General features: G+C 42.0%; 1 long non-coding RNA gene across 3 annotated transcripts in view; it reads left to right on the top strand.

Moving 5' to 3' along the window:
• Positions 1-18,552, top strand: part of LOC149128737 (uncharacterized) — a 110,623-nt gene extending 92,071 nt beyond the window's left edge. Inside the window, exons 1-5 of one of the 3 annotated variants that reach the window (XR_016223433.1) lie at positions 8-1,901; positions 2,495-2,621; positions 10,763-10,938; positions 11,674-11,753; positions 17,940-18,552. This is a non-coding gene — a long non-coding RNA (uncharacterized LOC149128737). Of the gene's footprint in view, positions 1-7; positions 1,902-2,494; positions 2,622-10,762; positions 10,939-11,673; positions 11,754-17,939 lie in introns of those variants that run through there. The other 2 variants (XR_016223426.1, XR_016223424.1) reach the window with 2 other exon arrangements.
• Positions 18,553-20,759: the final 2,207 nt, after the last annotated feature.

Genomic DNA, 20,759 nt, shown 5'->3' with positions numbered 1-20,759 from the left:
TAGTCTCCGAAAATGATAACAAGGCAGTAGCCAGAATGCGCGTTGTGGCTTTTTCTCCTTCATCACCCACACTTGTCAGAGGAGCACAGCGAGGCTCTGAGAAAACTTGTCTTTCCCCAAATCCATTTAATGCAGAGACCAGATTCTTCAGCAGTGGGAACTAGAGGGCAACTTTGGATCTTGTTGCAATTTGTGTGCCTGCACAGGGGCACACATTAGGAGAGAAGGCATTTGAGTGGTGAAATCACCTTAGAAAAGGTGGGCTGGTTGAAAAACAAAAGCTGAGGCCGGCACCGTGGCTCACTAGGCTAATTCTCTGCCTGCAGTGCCGGCACCCTGGGTTCTAGTCCCGGTCGGGGCGCCGGATTCTGTCCCGGTTGCCCCTATTCCAGGCCAGCTCTCTGCTGTGGCCAGGGAGTGCAGTGGAGGATGGCCCAGGTGCTTGGGCCCTGCACCCGCATGGGAGACCAGGAGAAGCACCTGGCTCCTGGCTTTGGATCATCGCAGTGCACCGTCCGCAGCGGCCATTGGAGGGTGAACCAACGGCAAAGGAAGACCTTTCTCTCTGTCTGTCTCTCTCACTGTCCACTCTGCCTGTCAAAAAACAAAAACAAACAAACAAAAAAGCTGACTGGCGTTCCTTTCTGCCAGATTGCTGTAAACAAGGGAAAGTACTCCTTCTCCCCGACCAAGTCCTGGATTCCAGTTTTAAAAACCAACATCTTTACAGTTGATTACCTGTTATTTCCCTGTCCTTTGACTGGAGTTTAGTTAGTTATTCGACAAAGTAAACTTGGGCTTGGTAACACTTGTTTGAATTCATGGTGCTGAAATTTTGCAAACTCTTCTCTCCTTTCTGGGTTCCTTAGCGTTATTCAGTTAGGCGGTGCGTTTCAAAACTGCCTCTCCTCCCCCAGTTCTTTTTAAATGTCTCTCAACCTGTGCCCTCCTTCCTTGTCCGAGGTCTTTGCTGCTCTCTGCTTAGATTTCACATGCAAAAGTGTGCTTCCAATTCTGTACAGCTTTGTCAAAAGACATTGCATCAAGAGCAGTAGAACTGGGTGGAGAAACCCTGGAATCGCTGGGAGACAGTTAGCTTGAGTTCATCCTACACACTCTTTGTGAAAACAAAGCAGAGGAGCCAGTCCTTTGGGAGCGGCAGGCTGCTAGCACAGGACACAGGGAAACAGCATTGGAAAGCGAAACCCTGCCATTTACAGTTGCAGGAAAAGTTGCCTAGGCAACGCAAGGCTCAGGGGATGAAGAAGTGGCCTCACCTGCCATCCTTCCCATCCTTTCCCCTGCCTCATTAGCTTAGCAGGGATAGCAGGTGCTTTTATTGACTTGACTATTAACATGGCAAAGAGCTGGCACTAAAGTTAATGTTAAACTCTCAACCAGCTCGATGGATGCAATAATGAGATTTGTTGTGAGCAAAAAAAAAAAAAAAGTAACAACAGCCACAGAAGAGTCCGTATTATTTCCAGCTCCTCAGGAAATGACAAGAGATGATTGCAGTTGATAAACTGATCTTGACTGAATTATCCAAGTGGATGATTTAGTGCAGTAAGAATTCCATGTGACGATTGTAACCCTCGAGTTAGAGAAAGCGAAGGGGCGGGCTCCTGAATTGGTCAGAGTGTCAGTCGCAGGCGGTTCTATCAGGTTGTGGTTCAGAGTGAGTGATTTCAACTCAAGCACAGATCAGCCCATGTCATTCCCCTTGGTGATCGAGGGCCGAGCAAAATGCGGACACCACGTTCAAGGGCTGCTGAGCTGACATTGCCAACAGCTGTCCGTGGCCCCGGATCAAAGGGCAGGCCTGTTGTGTGAGAAGGGCCCGCCCTAGCCAACATGTGGGAGATGCAAGGGCTTCTTCATCCGCTGAGCTCACAGCCAGGGTAAGAGCAACAGTTTGCAAATGACTTCAGTCAGCCATATACATCTCGGGGGTTGCTTCTTGCTGGAATTTGGTTGGAGGCCAACGAAGTGTAATTCCCGGAAGAACATTCCCCTCCCCTTGCGAAACTGAGAACCACTCGGAGGGAACGAACAGGAATATCCTCCCCGAAATCTGTTCTCAATCTCTGTTTCTTGGTGAAGGTTCTGCTCCCCGTCACTGTGCCTCGGCCAGGAGGAACTCGCACTCACCTTCAACCCCTCGCTGCCTTCACCACAGCTAGTCCGCTCCCAAGCCCCGTGTTTCCTACTTCTTGAACACTTGTTGCGTTTTCTCTTTGGCTTTCTCACTTGTTCTCCCCTGGTTTGGAGTGCTAGCTGCTCTTGTTTGAATTAGTACAGTAGTTGCCCTGAGGTCTCCCTCCTCCCAGTTTTGCCATCCTCTAAGCTACAGCATTATTTTTTAAATGCACATCTGATTCTCTTATTTCACTATTAAATACTTGGCAGCTCTCTAAAGCTTTAACAATGAAGTTCAAAGCCTTTACCTTAGCAAAATGTAGAGAGCAGACATTTTACTCCCGTGGCTTTGTAGGGTAAAGGCCCTGAACCCCAGGTACATAACTAGTTCTACCTCCTGGTAGCAGTGGAGAAGGAGAAGGTGTGACTGCGTGCCAGCTGCATGATTACACAGGCCTGGTGTCTACAGAACTGAAGCTAAGGTGAGAAGTTCCAATCTGCGGGGGCTGATGTGTGTCTCCCTCTAAAAATCGCATATTCAAATCTTCATGCGATTTAATGGAATTATTAGGGAAAGGAATTATTAGGGAATGGGATTAGGAGGTCTAGTCCCTGAGACTAGATGATGAGGGCAGAGCCCTTACAGAAAGCCATCAGAGGGTTGGCTCTTGTGAACCGTTTCTACAGTATGAGGTTGGAACAAGAAGTCGGCCATCTGTGGTCTGGAGGAGGACACTCAACAGAACCCACAGGCTAGCACCCTGATCTTGGCTTTGCAGCCTCCAGAACTGTGGACAATAATGTCTTTGTTTATAAGCCAGCCAGTCTCTACTGTTGTATTACAACCTCTTGAACTAAGATACATTGCCTCCAAAAATAAGACAATTGGATAAACTTGAATTAAAAAAAAAAAGTCTTAAGTATGTTCTCTACAGCCTTTCTTTCTGTGAGATACAGTGTGAGCTAGGTATCTTGTATTTCTGTTCAGTAAATCTGGCAGTCTTACACAGCAGACTGGGTATAGTGGAGAAGAGAGCGAGGAGGACTGGTCTCCCATGGGATGCAGGGCCCAAACACTTGGGCCATCCTCCACTGAACTCCCGGGCCATAGCAGAGAGCTGGCCTGGAAGAGGGGCAACCAGGACCAGAACCCGGTGTGCCAGCGCCGCAAGGCAGAGGATTAGCCTAGTGAGCCACGGCGCCGGCCGCCACATTTTCTTCATCCATTCATCTGATGATGATGGGCACCTTGGCTGATTACAAATTTTGGCTACTGTGAATAGTGCTACTGTGAACAAGGTAGTGCAGGTATCTCTTTGATACATTGTATTCAAGTCTTTGGGGTTTATACCCACTCATGGGATTGCTGGATCACATGGCAAATCAACTCCTGGTTTATAAGGAAATCTCCATACTGTTTTCCGCAGTGGCTGCACGAAATTCCATCCCCACCAATAGTGTATATAGGTTCCTCTTTGTCCACATCTTCACTAATGTTTGCTACTCTCTGTGTTTTGGATTGTAGCCATTCTGGCAGGATGAAATGATACCTCATTGTGGTTTTGATTGGCACTTCCTGATGGCTAGTGATGTTGTGCATTTTTTCATATTGGCCATTTGTAATTCTTCAGAGTGCTGTCTATTGAAGTCTTCTGCCCATTTCTCAACTGGGCTGATTGTTTTTGTTATGTTTTTTAAGTTGCTGATAAATTTGGGATATTAATCCTTTGTTAGGTGATTTGCAAATATTTTTTCCCATTCTGTTGGATATCTCTTCACTCAATTGGTCATTTCTTTTGCTGTGAAAAAGCTTCTGAATTTGATACAGTCACACTTGTTTATTTTTGCTTCTGTTTCCTGTGTTTTGGGGCTTATGTCCAAGAAGTCATCCCCTACACCAATATCTTAGAATGTTTCCCCTACGTTTTCTTCCAGCGTCTTCATAGTTTCAGGTCTTAACTTTAAGTATTTGATTAATCTTGAGTTGATTTTTATATATGGTGAGAGGTATGGATCTAATTTGATTCTTCTAAATGTATACATCCAGTCTAGCCAGCTCCATTTGTTGAAGAGATTTTCCTTACTCCATTGTATGGTCTGAGCACTTTCTTCAAAAATCAGTTGGCTATATATATGTAGATTAATTTGGGGCTTTCTATTTTGTTCCATTGATCTATGTATTTGTTTTTAATGCCGGTACCATGCCGTTTCAATTACTATAACTTTGTAGTATACTTTGAAGTCAGGTATTGTGATGTCCCCAGCTTGATTTTTCTTGTTCAGGATCCCTTTGGCTATTCTGAGTCTTCTGTGAGTCCATATGAATTTTAGGATTGCTTTTTCTAATTCTGTAAAGAATGCCATTGTGTAGTGATAAGGATTGCATAGAATCTGTAAATTGCTTTAGGTAGTATAGACATTTTAATGATACTGATTCTTCTGATCCATGAGCAAGGAATATATTTATATATTTTTTTGTTTCCATGATGATTTCTTCCACCAATGTTTGACAATTTTCATTGTAGAGTTCTTTCATTTTCTTAAATTTATTTCTAAATATTTGGCATTTTTTGTGGCTATTGTGAATGGATTTTCTTTCTTGATTTTCCTTTCTGTGAGTTCATCATTAGCATCATTAGCATACAAAAAGCTGCTATTCTTTGTATGTCTGTTTTGTGACCTGCAATTTTACTAAATTGCTTTATCAATTCTAATAACTTTTCCATGGGATGTTTAGATTTTTCCGTGTACAGCATCATGTCCTCTGCAAACATGGATAATGTGATAATGTGACTTCCTCTTTTTCAACTTTGATGCTGTTTCTGTCTCCTCTCTAAATACTCTTGCTAAAACTTCCATTACTCTATTAAAACTGGTGAAAGTGACGTCTTTGTTTTTTTTCAGATCTGAGGGAAATATTTTCAGCTTTTCCCCATTTGAGCAATGTTCCTTCTATACCTAATTAGTAGAAAGTTTTTATCATGAAGGTTTGTTGAATTTTATCAAATGTTTTCTCTGTGTCTATTGAGATGACCATATGGTTTTTGTTCTTCATTCTATTGCTGTGAATTATAATGTTTATTGATTTGCAAATGTTGAATCCCACTTAATTGTGATGTTATGATCTTTCTGGGGTGGTATTGGATTTGATTTGCAGGTATTCGATTGAAAATCTTTGCATCTAGTGTTCATTAAGGATATAGGTCTGTAGTTACCTTTTTGTGTTGTCTTTTTTTTTTTTTTAAAGATGTATTTTATTTATTTGAAAGACTGAGTTACAGAGAGAGGTAGAGACAGAGAGAGGTCTTCTTCCATCCACTGGTTTATTCCCCAGATAGCCACAATGGCTGGAGCTGCACCAATTCCTGGTCTCCTTCGTGGGTGCAGGGGCCCAAGGACTTGGGCCATCCTCCACTGCCTTCCCAAGCCACAGCAGAGAGCTGGATCGGAAGAGGAACAGCCAGGACCAGAACCAGCGCCCACATGGGATACCAGCACTTCAGGCCAGGGCTTTAACCCACTACACTACAGTGCCAGCCACTGTGTTGCCTTTATTTGATTTTTGTATCAAATTAATGCTGACTTCTTAAAAAGCGTTTGGCAGAGTTCCCGCCTGAGCAGTATTTTGGAATAGTTTGAAGAGTGTTGGAGTTACTTCCTTTTTGAATGTTTTGTAGATTTCAGTGGCAAAGCCACCAGGTCCCAGACTTTGCCCTTACGGCAAACTGTTTATTACTGCTTCAATCACATTGCTTATAATGGGTCTGTTTAGGTTGTATACATCTTCTTGATTGAATCCAAGAATTGACCCATTTCATCCAGGTTTTCCAGGTCGTTAGCATATAATTATTCGTGGAAGTTCTTTATGATCCTTTGTATTTCAGTGGCGTCAGTTGTGATGTCTCCTTTCGCATCTCTTACTTTATTTGAGTTTTTTCTGTTATTCTTTAGTAGTCTGGCTAGAGGTTTATCTATTTTGTTTTTCTTCTCAAAAAACCAACTTTTTGTTTTGTTGATCTTTTGTATTCTTTTAGCTTCAGTTTCATTTGTTTCTGCTCTGATCCTTCTTTCTCGCCTCTTGCTGGTTTGAGGTTTAGTTTGTTGTTTTGCTAGGTCTGTTGCTATGGAGTAGGGGGTGGAGCCGCTGCCTGCAGTGTCAGCATCCCATATGGACTCCAGTTTAAGTCTCGGCTGCTCCATTTTCGATCCAGCTCTCTGCTATGGCCTGGGAAAGCAGTAGAGTATGGACCAAGTCCTTGGGCCCCTGCACCCATGTGGGAGATGGGAAGAAGCTTCTGGCTCCTGGCTTTGGATCAGTGCACCACTGGCCTTTGTGGCCATCTGGGGAGTGAATCAGTGGTGCCCAAGTCCTTGGGCCCTGCACCTGCATGGGAGACAAGGAGAAGCACCTGGCTCCTGGCTCCGGGTCAGCGTGGTGCGCTGGCCGCAGAGCACCAGCCGCAGTGGCCATTGAGGGGTGAACCAACGGAAAAGGAAGACCTTTCTCTCTCTCTTTCTCACTGCCCATGCTGCCTGTCAAAAAATAAATAAATAAACAAACAAAAGATGCATCATTAGATCTTTGAGACATTACTTTTTTAAATATAAGTACTTAATGCTATAACCATCTCTTTCTTTAAAAAGATTTATTTATTTATTTGAAAGTCAGAGTTACACAAAGAGAGGAGAGGCCGGGTGGGGGGAGTCTTCAATTTGATGCTTTACTCCCCAGTTGGCCACAACAACTGGAGCTGTGCTGATCTGAAGCCAGGAGCCAGGAGCCAGGAGCCTCCTCCAGGTCCCACGCTGGTGCAGGGATCCAAGGACTTGGGCCATCTTCAACTGCTTTCCCAGACCACAGCAGAGAGCTGGATTGGAAGTGGAGCAGCCAAGTCTTGAACCAGTGCCCATATGGGATGCCAGCACTGCAGGCAGTAGCTTTACCTGCTACGCCACAGTGCCGGCCCCTATAAACATCTCTTTTAACACTGCTTTTCCTGTATCCCGAAGGTTTTGATATGTATTCATTTTCACTTATTTGAAAAAGAAATAAAAGGTTTTCTTTAATTTAATGACCAGTGGTCATTCAGTAGCATGTTGTTTATTGTTCAAGTATTTGAATGTTCTATTCTTATTGTTGATTTCTAGTTTTATTCCTTTATGGTCTAAGAAGATACATGGTATGATTTCATTTTTTTTTTTTTAAATTTGCTGAGTCTTGATTTGAGGCTTAATATATGGTTTATCCTAAAAGATGTTCGATGTGCTAATGAGAAGAATGTGTATTTTGTAGCTGTTGAGTGAAATGTCCTGCAATGTCTGTTAGGTCCATTTGCTCAATAGTATGCTTCAACTCCAATGTGTCTTTATTGATTTTTGTTTTTTGTGTTTGGATGATCTGTCCATTGATGAGAAGTCACTCACTGTATTGGAGTCTATCTCTGTTGAATAGTATTTTTTGTATATATTTGGGTGGTCTTATGTTGGGTACATATATATTTATTATGATTTTTATGTCTTGCTGAGCTGAACCTTTTATCAAAATGATTCCTTTTTCTTTTTGCAGTTTTTGATTTAACCTCTATTTTATGTGATATGAGGATAGCTATGCCTGCTCATTTTGGTTTCTATTAGCCTAGTTTATCTGTCCAACTCTTGACTTTCCGTCTCTGTGTATCTTTGTGAAGTAGTTTCCTGTAGGCAGCATGCAGTGGGGTTAGTTTTTTTTTTTTTTTTAATCCATTCAGCCAACCTAATCCCTTTACATTCAAGGATAGTATTGATAGATAAGAACTGAGATCTGTCATTTTCATGATTGAATACTGATTCTATCTGCTGTTAGTGAATCTGGTGGTGTCTTGTGTTTTCATGATATTTATGTATAATACAGGATGCCCTTCAGAATTTCTTGTAAGGCTGATCTCATGGTGGTGAATTCTGTTTTTGCCTATCTGGAAAATGCTTTATTTCTCCTTCCCTTTTAAAGGATAGCTTCATGGGTTATAATATTCTTAGTTGGAAGTTTTTTTTTTTTTTTTTTTTTTTTACTTTTCAAACTTCAGTATATCATCCAACTCTTCTTCTGGCCTGTAGGGTTTCCACTGAAAAGTGTGATGTTACTCTAGTTGGTTTTCCTTTATATATAACTTCAGATTTTTCTCTTACAGTCTTTAGAATTCTCTTCTCTTTAACTTTTGACAAATTGATGACAACAGGCCTTGGAGAAGACCTTTTTCAATTGAGTCTGCTTGGGGTTCTTAGAGCTGCTTGTACCCAAAGTGGTTAGTGAGACTGGACTAGTAAGGCCACGTCTTGGAAGGCCAGGAATGTCACACCAAGAGGGTTGGGTTTTGTGATGGGAAGCCTTCCATGAAGCCATTCCCACACCCCAGTATCTCCCTAATTAAACCCACACAGAATTAAAGACTCATTCCATCATATTCCCATAAGCTCCTATCCAAAATTCGAGTAGCTTGGCTATCCCAGAGAATGATGATGAACTATTGGAGAGCTGCCTTCCCCTGTAAACCAGGAGATTGTATGAGACAAGGTTGTCCTTTCCGCCTCAGTTCTGAAGCACTTTGTGCAATGCTGTGGGCTCAGTGGAGACCCAGGAAATACTTGTTGAAGGAATTTAGAGCATGGCAGGGGCTGAGGCAGCTCATTTCAGAGAGAGATATAGGATGCCTCTTCTGTGCCATTTCCTCCTGGTGCCACCCTCACGGTCACCAGGACTCCTCCTTACACTCCAGGGGCCTAGATCTGTGAGCGCCTGAGCCGCAGAGGGAAGATGGCGGTGGTTCATGCTTCTAACCACTCAAGTGTCAATGCAAAATCAGAATCCAAGGTAAGCCACAAGACTCTGTGCCCTATGGTTTTTATAATCGGTTCTACTTGATCCCAAGCATCACTGACCTGTCCTTTCACCTGCTTTAGCAAGATCAGTTCCTCCACTCATGCAGACACTTAATAAAGCAAATGTATCCCTTACCCTCCTACTCTGTCTTGACTCAGAAGGCAGGTCCCTGCTTTCTACATGAATATCTACCTGACCTCTCAGTAATTCAGCCTGGAGCCTCAGTTCCAGGCTTGGAGCACCCAGCTGCCCATCCAGCATCTGTCAGCTTGCACTCTTCCCCCAATGCTGTCTGGCACGAGTGTCGGGTTTATATTTCCGAAGCAGGCTTCTCAGCTCTGCTGGGCGTTCTGTCCCCTCTTGGCAAAGAACAGGAGCTACACAAGGACGGCTCGGGTGACACCATGTGTGCCGAGGTGGGAGAACTGACCAGGTGATTTCTCTGCATCTCTGATGTCTGTAGTTACCACAAGGAATACAAGGTACAGTCAGCTTCCTTACTAGAAGACCACAACGTAGCCTTGTGAAACTCGCTTCGAGATGAGTGTGTTGCCTTGTTTTCTGTTAAGTAATAAGCACACGGCTCCCAGCAGTTAGAGCTTTGTGAGTCCCATCCTGAAACGGTGCCACAGCCAAGCATGGAAATGAACGAGCTGCGTTGTGTTTCTCCCCTGCTTTGGAATCACTCCATACTTCCTTCCCTGGGAATCAGGAGGCTGCTATTAAATCAGCTCGTTCTTTTTACTTTTATCTCAGGCTCAAGTGTTGTAAGCATAATCTTCTTTTCTAAATAATTTGTTCTCTGGTTTTATTCTTCCAATAAGGTTTCTTTCCTTGCGCAGCCAAGGAAGGAGAGAGTGACAGCATAGTGTGCTACTGGGGTGCAGCCCTTGCAGAGGAACTAATATTCAGTCTGGGTCCCGGGGTAGGGGGTTGTTGAGAGGGTACGGCTTTCCAGGCAGGAAAACAGTTCATGTGTCTGTACATAGGTACCAAGGATCGTCCTTGGGGCATCTCTGAAGGAAGCTGAGTGATAATTGAATCCTGGAAAAATGATGTTACTCTTAGAAATGCCTATTTCCAAGATGTTTTCTTCTCCTTGGCTTTTGGTCAGTCCATCAGATGGCTGTTGTCTGAAAAATGGACTAAATGCCTTGTTCGTAAGTTAGGAAATCCACATCCATAAGTGTCCCTATCTGTAGGTGTCCATATGGTTTCACCGGGAAACCATCAGCTTCTCTTGGTCTTCCTCCTCTAATTGGTAATCGTACCCTCTTCGACTTGCTGGCATCTGGATTCATGGGCAGTAGGAACATGCCTACTCTACCTATTTAAAAAACACACACAGTACTTAGCTGACAAAGAGTATGTCTTTCTATTGATAAATGTAATCATCTTCATAGATCAAGCACGGCTGGCTTCCTACCCCGTGAGAAGGAAACACCTTTTCCAGAATAGGTTATATACAGGCAGCGGAATATACTCGAGGAATGCCAAGTCCTTCCCAAGCACACCATTCTGCAGCCAGAAGATGTGTCTTTCCTGATTTTCTTGAACTCTGAGGCAAGTAAACAAAGAAGCTCCTGCATCATCTCGTACCTAGCACCATTTCTCACAGGCTAGCACATTATTTTGTGTTGATGAGAAATGTAGTAGCAAGTTATCTACTGAAAGAAATGCCTTTGTCTTCTGTTTTCCAGTGGGCTTTGAACGAAACAAAATGATTTCCATTTGTGACTAAGTCAAATGTCATTCTCTCTCCCTCAGCTAGAGAGATGAATGGAGTGTATTGAGAATTTAAGACCAAACCTCAAATAAAATCAGTCCCCAGCTTGGCACCATCACCACAGGCATTAGCTCTGATAATACAATTTGACTCAACAAATCACACATGCTCACTCTGCCAGCCCTTACATCTGGAACAATGCTCGTCTCCGGGAGAGGTAAGCAAGAATGTGGTAATGCACACATTAGCTCCTAAAGTTTCCAACCGGAAAGTGTTATCCTCTACTCATATTTCACTGGCCAAAGTGAGTCACTTCATCTTGCTTAAATTTACGAGGGAAGGGATCGGTACAGTAGGTTAAGCCAGTGCCTGCAACACTGGCATCCCTTGTGAGCACCAGTTCAAGTCCTGGCTGCTCCACTTCAAGTCCAGCTCTATGCTAATGTGCCTGGAAAAGCAGAGAACATGGTCCAGTGTTTGGGCTCCTACACTCTACATGGGGGACATAGATGAAGTTTCTGGTTCCTGGTTTTGGCCTGGGCCAGCCTTAGCTCTTAGGGCCATTTGGGGAGTGAACTAGTAGATGGAAGATGTTTCTCTTTCCTTCTCTGTAACTCCGCCTTTCAAATCAATAAATAAACCTTTAGGGAAAAAGGAATTTTAAAAGGGAGGAGAATGACAGTCCTACTATAAGCTTCAAAGAAGAAAAAGATGAAAGAATTCTGAATTGCCTAAATGACAATGATAACCAACACAGAGCAATTATTTATATATATATATTACATAAACGTATATTTATATAAGTTAGAAAAATAACTCAGTCACATGTTCATACTGTCACCGAGAAGTGTTTGCGGAGTTCTGCTTGAGCCCAGCACTGGACGAATGTGAAATAATAGAGCTATAAATATGTAAGTCACGTTGAAGATACCTGAATTCTTTGTTTTGTTAGTGTAGAACATGGAATTCCAGTATCATTGTGAACTGAATATGGATTTCTCTATTCTCTTCATCATACAACTATGCATAAAGGTAAGAAAAGATTTCAAAAGTTAACATGGCTGTGCTTGATAGGAAGAATGGAAAAGTCCTAATTTGCAAAATAAAAGCAAAGCATATCACACAAATGCTGAGCGCTGAAGGTAATGTTGGGCCAGCTCAAAGCCATAGCAGAACTAATCTTGTGCCCTAGGGTTCCAGCTTAGAACAGCAGGTACTGTGGGAGGCCAAGTGGGGTAGAGAGCATTTACTAACACCTTGTGTGAAGCTCAAGTTCCATGTGTTTACCTTCTCGCAGAAAGAGGCTGGAAAAGCCCAATATTCCGGGCTACAGAAGTGACTGGGAATCTTCTCTCTTCTTGAGCTTTGAGTAGTGTAAATGTTTGGTGGTGGATTAAAAAAAAAAAACCCAAACTTATGTGATCCACAGGACTAGTATCTGACTTAAATTGCTCTTTAGTGTATGGGAAATTTGAGCCGATAAATGCATGTGTACATTGCTTGAGGCATAATAAACCTAGAATGCGGACCTGGATAAAGAAAATGTACATTGCACCTGAAGGAAGATAATACGGACTCGGTACCTAAAGATATTCCAGGAAAAAGAGAGAGGAACTGGTGAGAAACTCAAACTTAGAACATATGTGATGAGAAAAAACTACCCCAAAAAATGAGTTGATACCAAAACTAGGGTGAATTGATATTCCCAAAAACTGAGATAACAAACTACAAGAAACAAAGTAAGCACACTTCTTTTTTTAAAAAAAAAAAAAAAAAGATTTGTCTACTTATTTATTTGAAAGTCAGGGTTACACAGAAGGAGAGGTGAGAGAGAGAGGTCTTCCATCCACTGGTTCACTCCCCAGATGGCCGCAATGGCCAGAGCTGCGCCAATCCAAAGCCAGGAGCCAGGAGCTTCCTCCCGGTCTCCACGTGGGTGCAGGGGCCCGAGGACTTGGGCCATCTTCTACTGCTATCCCAGGCCATAGCAGAGAGCTGGATCAGAAGAGGAGCAGCTGGGACTTGAGCTGGCGCCCATATGGGATGCCGGCACTGCAAGCGGCAGCTTTATCTGCTATGCCACAGTGTTGGCCCCAAGAATGTTTCTAATGATAAAATTAAAGGAAACATAATGAAAGAAGAGTATAATATAAAAAGACAAAGCAAACTTGGAAAAGAATGAAGCAAAAATTGTGATAATAAATTTTAAAATATCAGAAATTAAAAATTGAAAAGTAGAAAACAGCAAATAGACTAAAATCATATAACAGCAATTGCATTAAATGTAAATAGATAACAATTTTCCACTGTAAAAATTCAGATCAGATTTTTAAAAATCAGCTTCATTATCTGTTATATATTAATCACAAGAACACAAAGTGTGAAATAATTGAGATAAAAATATGTACAAGCAGGGCTAACATTTTGGTGCGGCTGGTTAAGCCACCACTTATAATGCTGGCATCCCATATGAGCACTAGTTACATTCCGCTGCTCCACTTCTGACCCAGCTCCCTTCTAGTGAACAGTGAAAGATGGCCCAAGTGTTGTGCCCTGCCACCCATGTGGGAGACCTGAATGGAATTCTAGGCTCCTTGCATTGGTCTGGCCCAACCTCTACCACTGCAGCCTTTCTCAGTACCTCTGCTTTTCAAATAGATCAATCTCTAAAATATGTATGTATATACACATACAAAAAAGCAAAGGAAAGTCCAATGTAGCATAAGTACTGTCAGCCAAAGTATATTTTTTGTGTAAAATTTGTGAAAAAGAAGGATTATACATTTATAAATGGGTCCATCAGTCATTTATAACAATTTAAATGTACATGTACTTATTAAATATAATTAAAAAAAAAAGAGTTCACCTCATATCCATGAGGATGGATGCTGTAAAACAAGCAGGGGCCAGTATTATGGCATAATGGGTTAAGATGCCTCCTGCAATGCCACATCCAACAGGGGCTCCGCTTCTGATCCAGCTACCTGCTGACGCACCTGGCATGGCAACAGAGGATGGCTCAAGTGCTTGAGCCCCTGCACCCACTTGGGAGACCAGGAAGAATTTCTTAACTCCTGGCTTTGGCCTGGCCAGCCCTGGCTGATATGGCCATTTATGGAGTAAGCCAGCAGGTGGAAGATTCATTCTCTCTCTCTCTCTCGAGTCTTTCTCTCTCTCTCTCTCTTTTTTTTTTTTGGACAAAGTTAGAGAGTTAGAGAAAGGTCTTCCTTCCATTGGTTCACCCCCCAAATGGCCACCACAACCGGCGCTGTGCTGATCCGAAGCCAGGAGCCAGGTGCTTCCTCCTGGTCTCCCATGCAGGCGCAGGGCCCAAGCACTTGGGCCATCCTCTGCTGCCCTCCCGGGCCACAGCAGAGAGCTGGACTGGAAAAGGAGCAACCGGGACAGAATCCAGCCACCCAAACTGGGACTAGAACCCAGGGTACCGTCGCCGCAGGTGGAGGATTAGCCAAGTGAGCCGCAGCCCTGTCATCTGTCTGTCTCTCCCTCTCCCCCCTCCCCTTCCCTCCCTCTCTCTCCTTCCCTCCCTCTCTTTCTCCCTCCCTCTCCCTCCCCCTCCCTCCCTCTCCCTCCCCCTCTCTCCCTCTCCTTCTCTCCCTCCCTTTCTTGTAAATAAAGAACAACCCTAAAACAAAAACCTCAGAAAATAAAAAGTGTGGATGAGAATGCAGACAATTTGGACACCTTGGATACTGTTAGTAATGAAATATGGTATAGTTGCTGTGGAGAAAAGTATAGCACTTCCTCAAAAAAAAAAAAATAAGCATTGAATTAACATTTGATACAGCAGTTTGATTCCTAGGTACATACCTGAACAAATTGAAAACAGTCTTTGAAAGATACCCGCATTTGTAACAGTATTATTCACAATAGCTAAAATGCGGTGCAACTCAAGAGTCCATCAACAGATTATTGTGGTGTATACAAATACATAACTTAGTAAAATGTAGTATATACATGAAATGGACTATTAATCAGTCATAAAAGGAAGAAAACTAACACGTGGCACAACATGAGGGAATTATACTAAGTGAAATAAGCCAGCTATAAAAAGATAAATATACACTATCTGGCTCCATGTATATGAAGTACTTAGTGCAGTCAGGTTCATAGAAAGAGGAAGCAATCGCAGAACAGAAGTTCCCAGGGGTGGCGTAGTTGTTACATCACTGCTCGGGATGCCTGTATCTCCTATCACAGTGCCTGTTTTGAGGCCCAGCCTGCCACCAACGCACTCCCTGGGAGGCAGCAGGTAAAGGTTCAAGTACTCAGGTCCCTGCCACCCTCGTAGGAGTCCAAATCTAGTTCCAGCCTCCAGGCTTTAGCCTGGCCCAGCCCTGGCTGTTGTGGGCTTTTGAGAAGTGAACTATCACATGGAAGCTCTCTATCTTTCTGCCTTGCAAATAAAATAGTTTAAAAAATGTTTTAAAGAATTTTGTTTACAAAAAGAATAAAGCTTATAAGGAGCTAACTGAAAGGAATTCTAGAGAATTATTTTTTTAATGAGTACAGATTTCTGTTTTGCAAGATAAGAATTTTTTTTTTTATTTAACAGAATTATAGACAGTGAGAGAAACAGAGAGAAAGGTCTTCCTTTTGTTGGTTCACTCCCCAAAAGGCCGCTACGTCTGGCGCTGCACCCATCCGAAGCCAGGAGCCAGGTGCTTCCTCCTGGTCTCCCATGTGGGTGCAGGGCCCAAGCACTTGGGCCATCCTCCATTGCCTTCCTGGGCCACAGCAGAGAGCTGGACTGGAAGAGGAGCAACCGGGACTAGAACCCGGCGCCCATATGGAATGCCGGTGCTGCAGGCGGAGGATTAACCAAGGGAGCCACGGCACCGATCCTGAGATAAGAATTTTAGGGTTTGGTTCTACAATGTAAATGTAACTGACACTAATGTACTAATGAATTGTAAACTAAAAATAAGTTGATATGGGAATTTTATGTTACATAGGTTTCACAATAATTAAATTAAAAAATTGACGTAACAAACAGATAACTCCATAGTCAAATTTCTCTTGTATTATCTGCTGCTGGGTTACAAATGGCCCCAAGATGTAGCTGCTTAAAACAGTTAACATAGCCTCAGTGTCATTTGATCATGAATCTTTGACTAGCTTTTCAAGTCTTGTGACTTGAGATCTCTCAGAGGGTAATCTTATCTCAAGGGTCAGCTTGGGAAAGATCTTCCAGGATGGTGGTATTCTGTTTGATTTAGGGTCTCACTTTCTCTCTGGTTGTTGACCAAAAAGCTTTGTTGGTTCCTTGCCACAAAAATGGAGCTCACCACGTGGCAGCTGGCTCACATCCTCATAAGCAAGCAAAAGACCAAGGGAGGGCAAGTGTCTTTTTGTAACCTGATCTTGACTTTGGCCCTGTTCTGTTCTAGAGCAACTAGTCAGCAGCTCCAGTTCGTAGTCCAGGAGAATCATAGGACACAAATGCCAAGAGAAGGAGGTGGTTAGGAGCCATTAAAAGAAATTGACGTCAGTGTTTCTCAACAAGTGATTGAACAAGGAGAGAAAAGTTAAGAGTGGAGAAGATCGTAATAGCAAGACTTCCAAGTGAAGCATATATAAAACAATACACCAGCAGCTCTAGAGTCTGGGTTTCTCAAATCTACATGGCCTACAACTGTGTGCTTGCCCATGAAACAGGTTTTGATAAATTTTAACAATTGAGATAATATATTCTTACCACATTAGGAGTAAGCCAGAAATCAGGCTGTGCAGCTTATGTGGTGATCCACAAAATATTTTAAATTAAACACTGTACTCCTGAAAATCTCAGAGGTGAAAGAAAATACCAATGAATTTTGAAAAATATATCAACTGGATTATAATAAAAATAGGACATATCAAAATTTACAGGATATATGTAAACAGCTTTCATATAATTTTGAAGACAGTCAAATAACTAGGCAAAAAAAAAAAAAGAAATAACTAGGCATAGAAATGACTTGTCATAAAATGGAGTAATGAACCTCAAAACTTCAACATCACAAACATCAACAATAGAGACCATGGAATAAACAATAAATAGTAAATACACTAATGTCTGAAAATAATGGAGAAATGATTGTTAACCCAGAATTCCAATGAAAGCAGAAACTTAGCATTAAGGAATAGATAAATCCCCATTCAAGTGCGATTTCTTTCCTTGATAATACATGGAATCTGTACTGGTCTTTCTAATGTTGAGAACTAAAAAATGAATAATAAAAACAGAAGACATTCTTATAAGAGGTAAAAAGTGAGAAATTTTTATCAGGACCAAATCTAAGTGAAAGTGGGAATTCAGAGATAGAAGAAGGAAATGGCTTCTACCTTGGAGGCATCTATCAAATCCGATAAACCTAAAGACCAGTGTTTCCTTATTGATTATCTGTCTGGATGATCTGTCCATTGTTAACACATTGGGATATTGAGATCTCTTAGGGGGCCGGCGCCGTGGCTCACTTGGTTAATCCTCTGCCTGCGGCGCCGGCATCTCATATGGGCACCGGTTCTGTCCCGGTTGCTCTTCTTCCAGTCCAGCTCTCTGCTATGGCCCGGGAGTGCAGTGGAGGATGGCCCAAGTGCTTGGGCCCTGCACTCACATGGGAGACCAGGAGGAAGCACCTGGCTCCTGGCTTCGGATCGGCGCAGTGCTGGCCGTAGCAGCCATTTGGGGGGTCAACCAATGAAAGGAAGACCTTTCTCTCTGTCTTTCTCTCTCACTGTCTAACTCTGCCTGTCAAATAAGAGATCTCTTAGTATTATTGTATGATATGATGTGTCTCCCTTCAGATAATTTACTAATTGATTTATATATTTAAGTGTTCTGATATGGAGTGCATACTATTTATAATTAAGTCCTCTGATAGATTTCCCCTTTTTTTTTGTTTTTCCCCTTTATTATTAATGAACTTCTCCATCTCTTTCTGTTGTTTTTGACTTAAAGTGTATTTTGTTTTATATAAATACAGATTCCCATTTACTTTGGATTTCTACTTGCCTGGACTCTTTTTCTATCACTTTACTTTCAATCTATGTATGTCTTTACTAGTAAAGGTGCATAGAGATGAATCTTTCTATTCATGCAACCACTCTATATATTTTAATTGGTGAATTGAATCTATTTACATTCAATATAATTAGTCAAAGGTGAGAACTTGCTGCTGCCATTTTCTAATTGATTTGCTGGTTGTTTTGTAGATCCTATACTGAAGAACCTTAAAAATCAAACCAAGATGGAGTGACCTAAGCCAATACCATTAAAAACAAGAAGTCACCTTTGCCCCAAATAAAAATTAAAGTTTAAAATTACAGCCCTAAACTTTTTCCCCCAAAGCTAAAATTAGGTGCAGCTATAAAATAAGGGACCCTATGCTTAGCTAGCTGCGACACTTGTGCTTGGCTGTGCTAAGACCTAACCCAGTTTGTATGCCTCCTAATACTCAAGTAACGGTGTGGGAAGCGGGACGCCGCTCTCCCACAAGGGGAACAAAGGGAGCGAGACGTCATCCCCCCCTCAGAGTGAACAAGATGGCGCTGGCAGGGAAAGGAACTACCAAAGAAGTAAACAACAAAATGGCGATGAGGTGCATGCCTCCCATGTGATCCCGTAGCTGACTGGATAGAAGACGCATGCCTTTCACATGATCAGCTCACGGATTGGACTGCTGTGTGCATGGACTCTATAGTGCTTTTGATTGGTCGCTGCGGGTATATAAACCGTGTGGCTCTGTGCTGGGGGCGCTCTCTGGACTCCCGAGTTCAGGAGGCCTGTCTGCGCAGACGCCGAATAAATCCTCTTGCTTTTGCATCAGCTGGTCTGGAGTCTGAGTCTTTGGGGTATGCCTCTCGACGTGTTAGCATCCTCACTCAGAGGGTCTAACATTGTGTAGATCCTATACCATGACACAAAGTAGAAAAACCGAAAGACAATATAAAGAAAATTTGAAAACAGCCCCTCAGGAGTAACAGACTGGCAGCTGACTTCAACGATAAAAATGAAAGCTAAATTATTCTGGAATGCTACCTTTGAGTTTGTGAAAAATAACATCCAAAGTAGAATTCCCTACCAACCCAAAGTACCTTTGAATAGTAAGGGCTAAATACAATACTTTGAGGAAACAAAACAAAGACTGAGACAGTTGTCACTAGCGATTATTCACTATAGGACAGTTTGAAGGATGTTTATTAGGTTGAAAAGTGATCTGAAAAGGAAAGGCTGAGACACAAGAAATGAGGAAGAGAAAAGAAAGCTGTAACATGTAGGAAATCTAAGCAAATACCAACTGTATTAAGTAGCACTGTATTCAGTGGGTGGTTAGTTAATTGACTTATAAGATCTTGTAAGGGAAATGGCAAAGGCATTGATTAAATTTAATTTTGATGTGTTAAGTATGTATATCATGAGTTGTACTTTATTGACAGAGTAGAATTAGAGTAGATAACTTTGAGATAGGCAACAGAAAATAAGAAAAAATTGCTTAGTCAATGTAAAAAGAGGCAGGAATGGAGACAAAAAACAACCACACAAATGAGACACACAAAGTAAAATAGTAGGTAGGTGTGATTATATTGCTGGTTATATTATAAACCGACTTAAAGACACAAATTGTCATACTGGATTCCTGATGGAACAAAGATATAAGCCTCAGCCATTCTCACTCATTGCCCAAAAGATAGATAGATTGGAATTTATTCCTTGCCCTGGAATCTGAACTGGGTCTCACACCCTATTGCCTTCATACCTTCATACCCCACCCCCAAGGCCACCTGAAAGACCAGTTCCAGGAATTCCTCTCCACCTGCTGCCCCCTACCCCACCTCCATCCCTAGTCCTCCTAAAATATGAAAAGACCCAGCCCCTGGGTGTCGGGTGTCAGGGCCTTCTGCCCCTGTTCCAACAGTGTGCACACCGGCATTTGGTCACCACCTCTGCAAATTTATTTTCTCTTAATAAATTCGGTCTGGCTGTCAATTCCTACACTGCTTCCTCTCTATTCTATGCCTTTTTCCCTAACATTTATGGTGCCCCAGGTGAGGAGGCACCAATCTGCAACTCTTGTCCTAACAATTACTGAAGAACAAAAATCCCAAAATCCAACCAGGTACTGTTTATGAGAAAGACTTAAAAGATAAGGATATAGGATTGCTTGGGAGATTAAAGAAGAGAAAAAAGCGTGTTCACAGGAATCAGCAGGAAAGCGTGGAGATACAGAAGAAAATCTTTAAGGAAAAAAATCACATCTGTTAAAAATGACTTCAAAATAATAAAAATTAAGCTTACTGGGGAGATATATTTTAAAACTTGTATATACATAGTAATGTGACCTTAGAATAAGTAAAAAGCAAAAATAATTCCAAGGAGAAGCAATCCAATCCATGATAAGAGAAGATTTGAACATACCCCTTTCAGGGAACTCACTAAATGCACAGAGAACAAAAGGTGGGAGAATGGGATGGAAGGGGAGAACAAAGTTTGAAACACAGGACTGACACCTTTGACTTAATAGTTATTTATAGAATATTGTATTTAAGAATTGTAGAACATGAGTTATTTTTAAAAGCATACATGGAAAATGCACAAAACAACCATATTCTGACAAGTCTTCACAAATTTAACAGGATTGCAACTGTTCTGGGACTGTGGTGCAATAAAGCTAGAAGAGAATAACAATAAGCTACATGGAAATTTCTCTAAATATTTGGAAGTTTTGAAGCACTCTTGGCAATAGCTCAGGGGTCAAAGTCTAAATCAAAATAGAAATTGGAAACATTTTCAACTTAGCTACAACAAAATAATTTCAAAGCACATAGCATGCAATTTCAACAGTACCTAGAAATTTATAACGCTGAATGCTCATATGCGGGAAGATGAAAGGTTGAACACTAATGAGCAGAGCATCCATCTGAAAACCTTAGGGGGAAAAAGGATAAAATAAAACCAAAGAAATAAGGGAGAGAAAATCATAAAGATAAGGGCAGAATTTAATAAAATAGAAACAAACATAAAATAAAGAGGAT

The sequence above is a fragment of the Oryctolagus cuniculus genome, chromosome 1, assembly GCF_051225735.1.
Source record: "Oryctolagus cuniculus isolate XC-2025 breed Fujian yellow rabbit chromosome 1, ASM5122573v1, whole genome shotgun sequence".
Classification (NCBI taxonomy): Eukaryota; Metazoa; Chordata; class Mammalia; order Lagomorpha; family Leporidae; genus Oryctolagus; species Oryctolagus cuniculus.
This window is presented reverse-complemented; position numbering and strand designations above follow the sequence as displayed.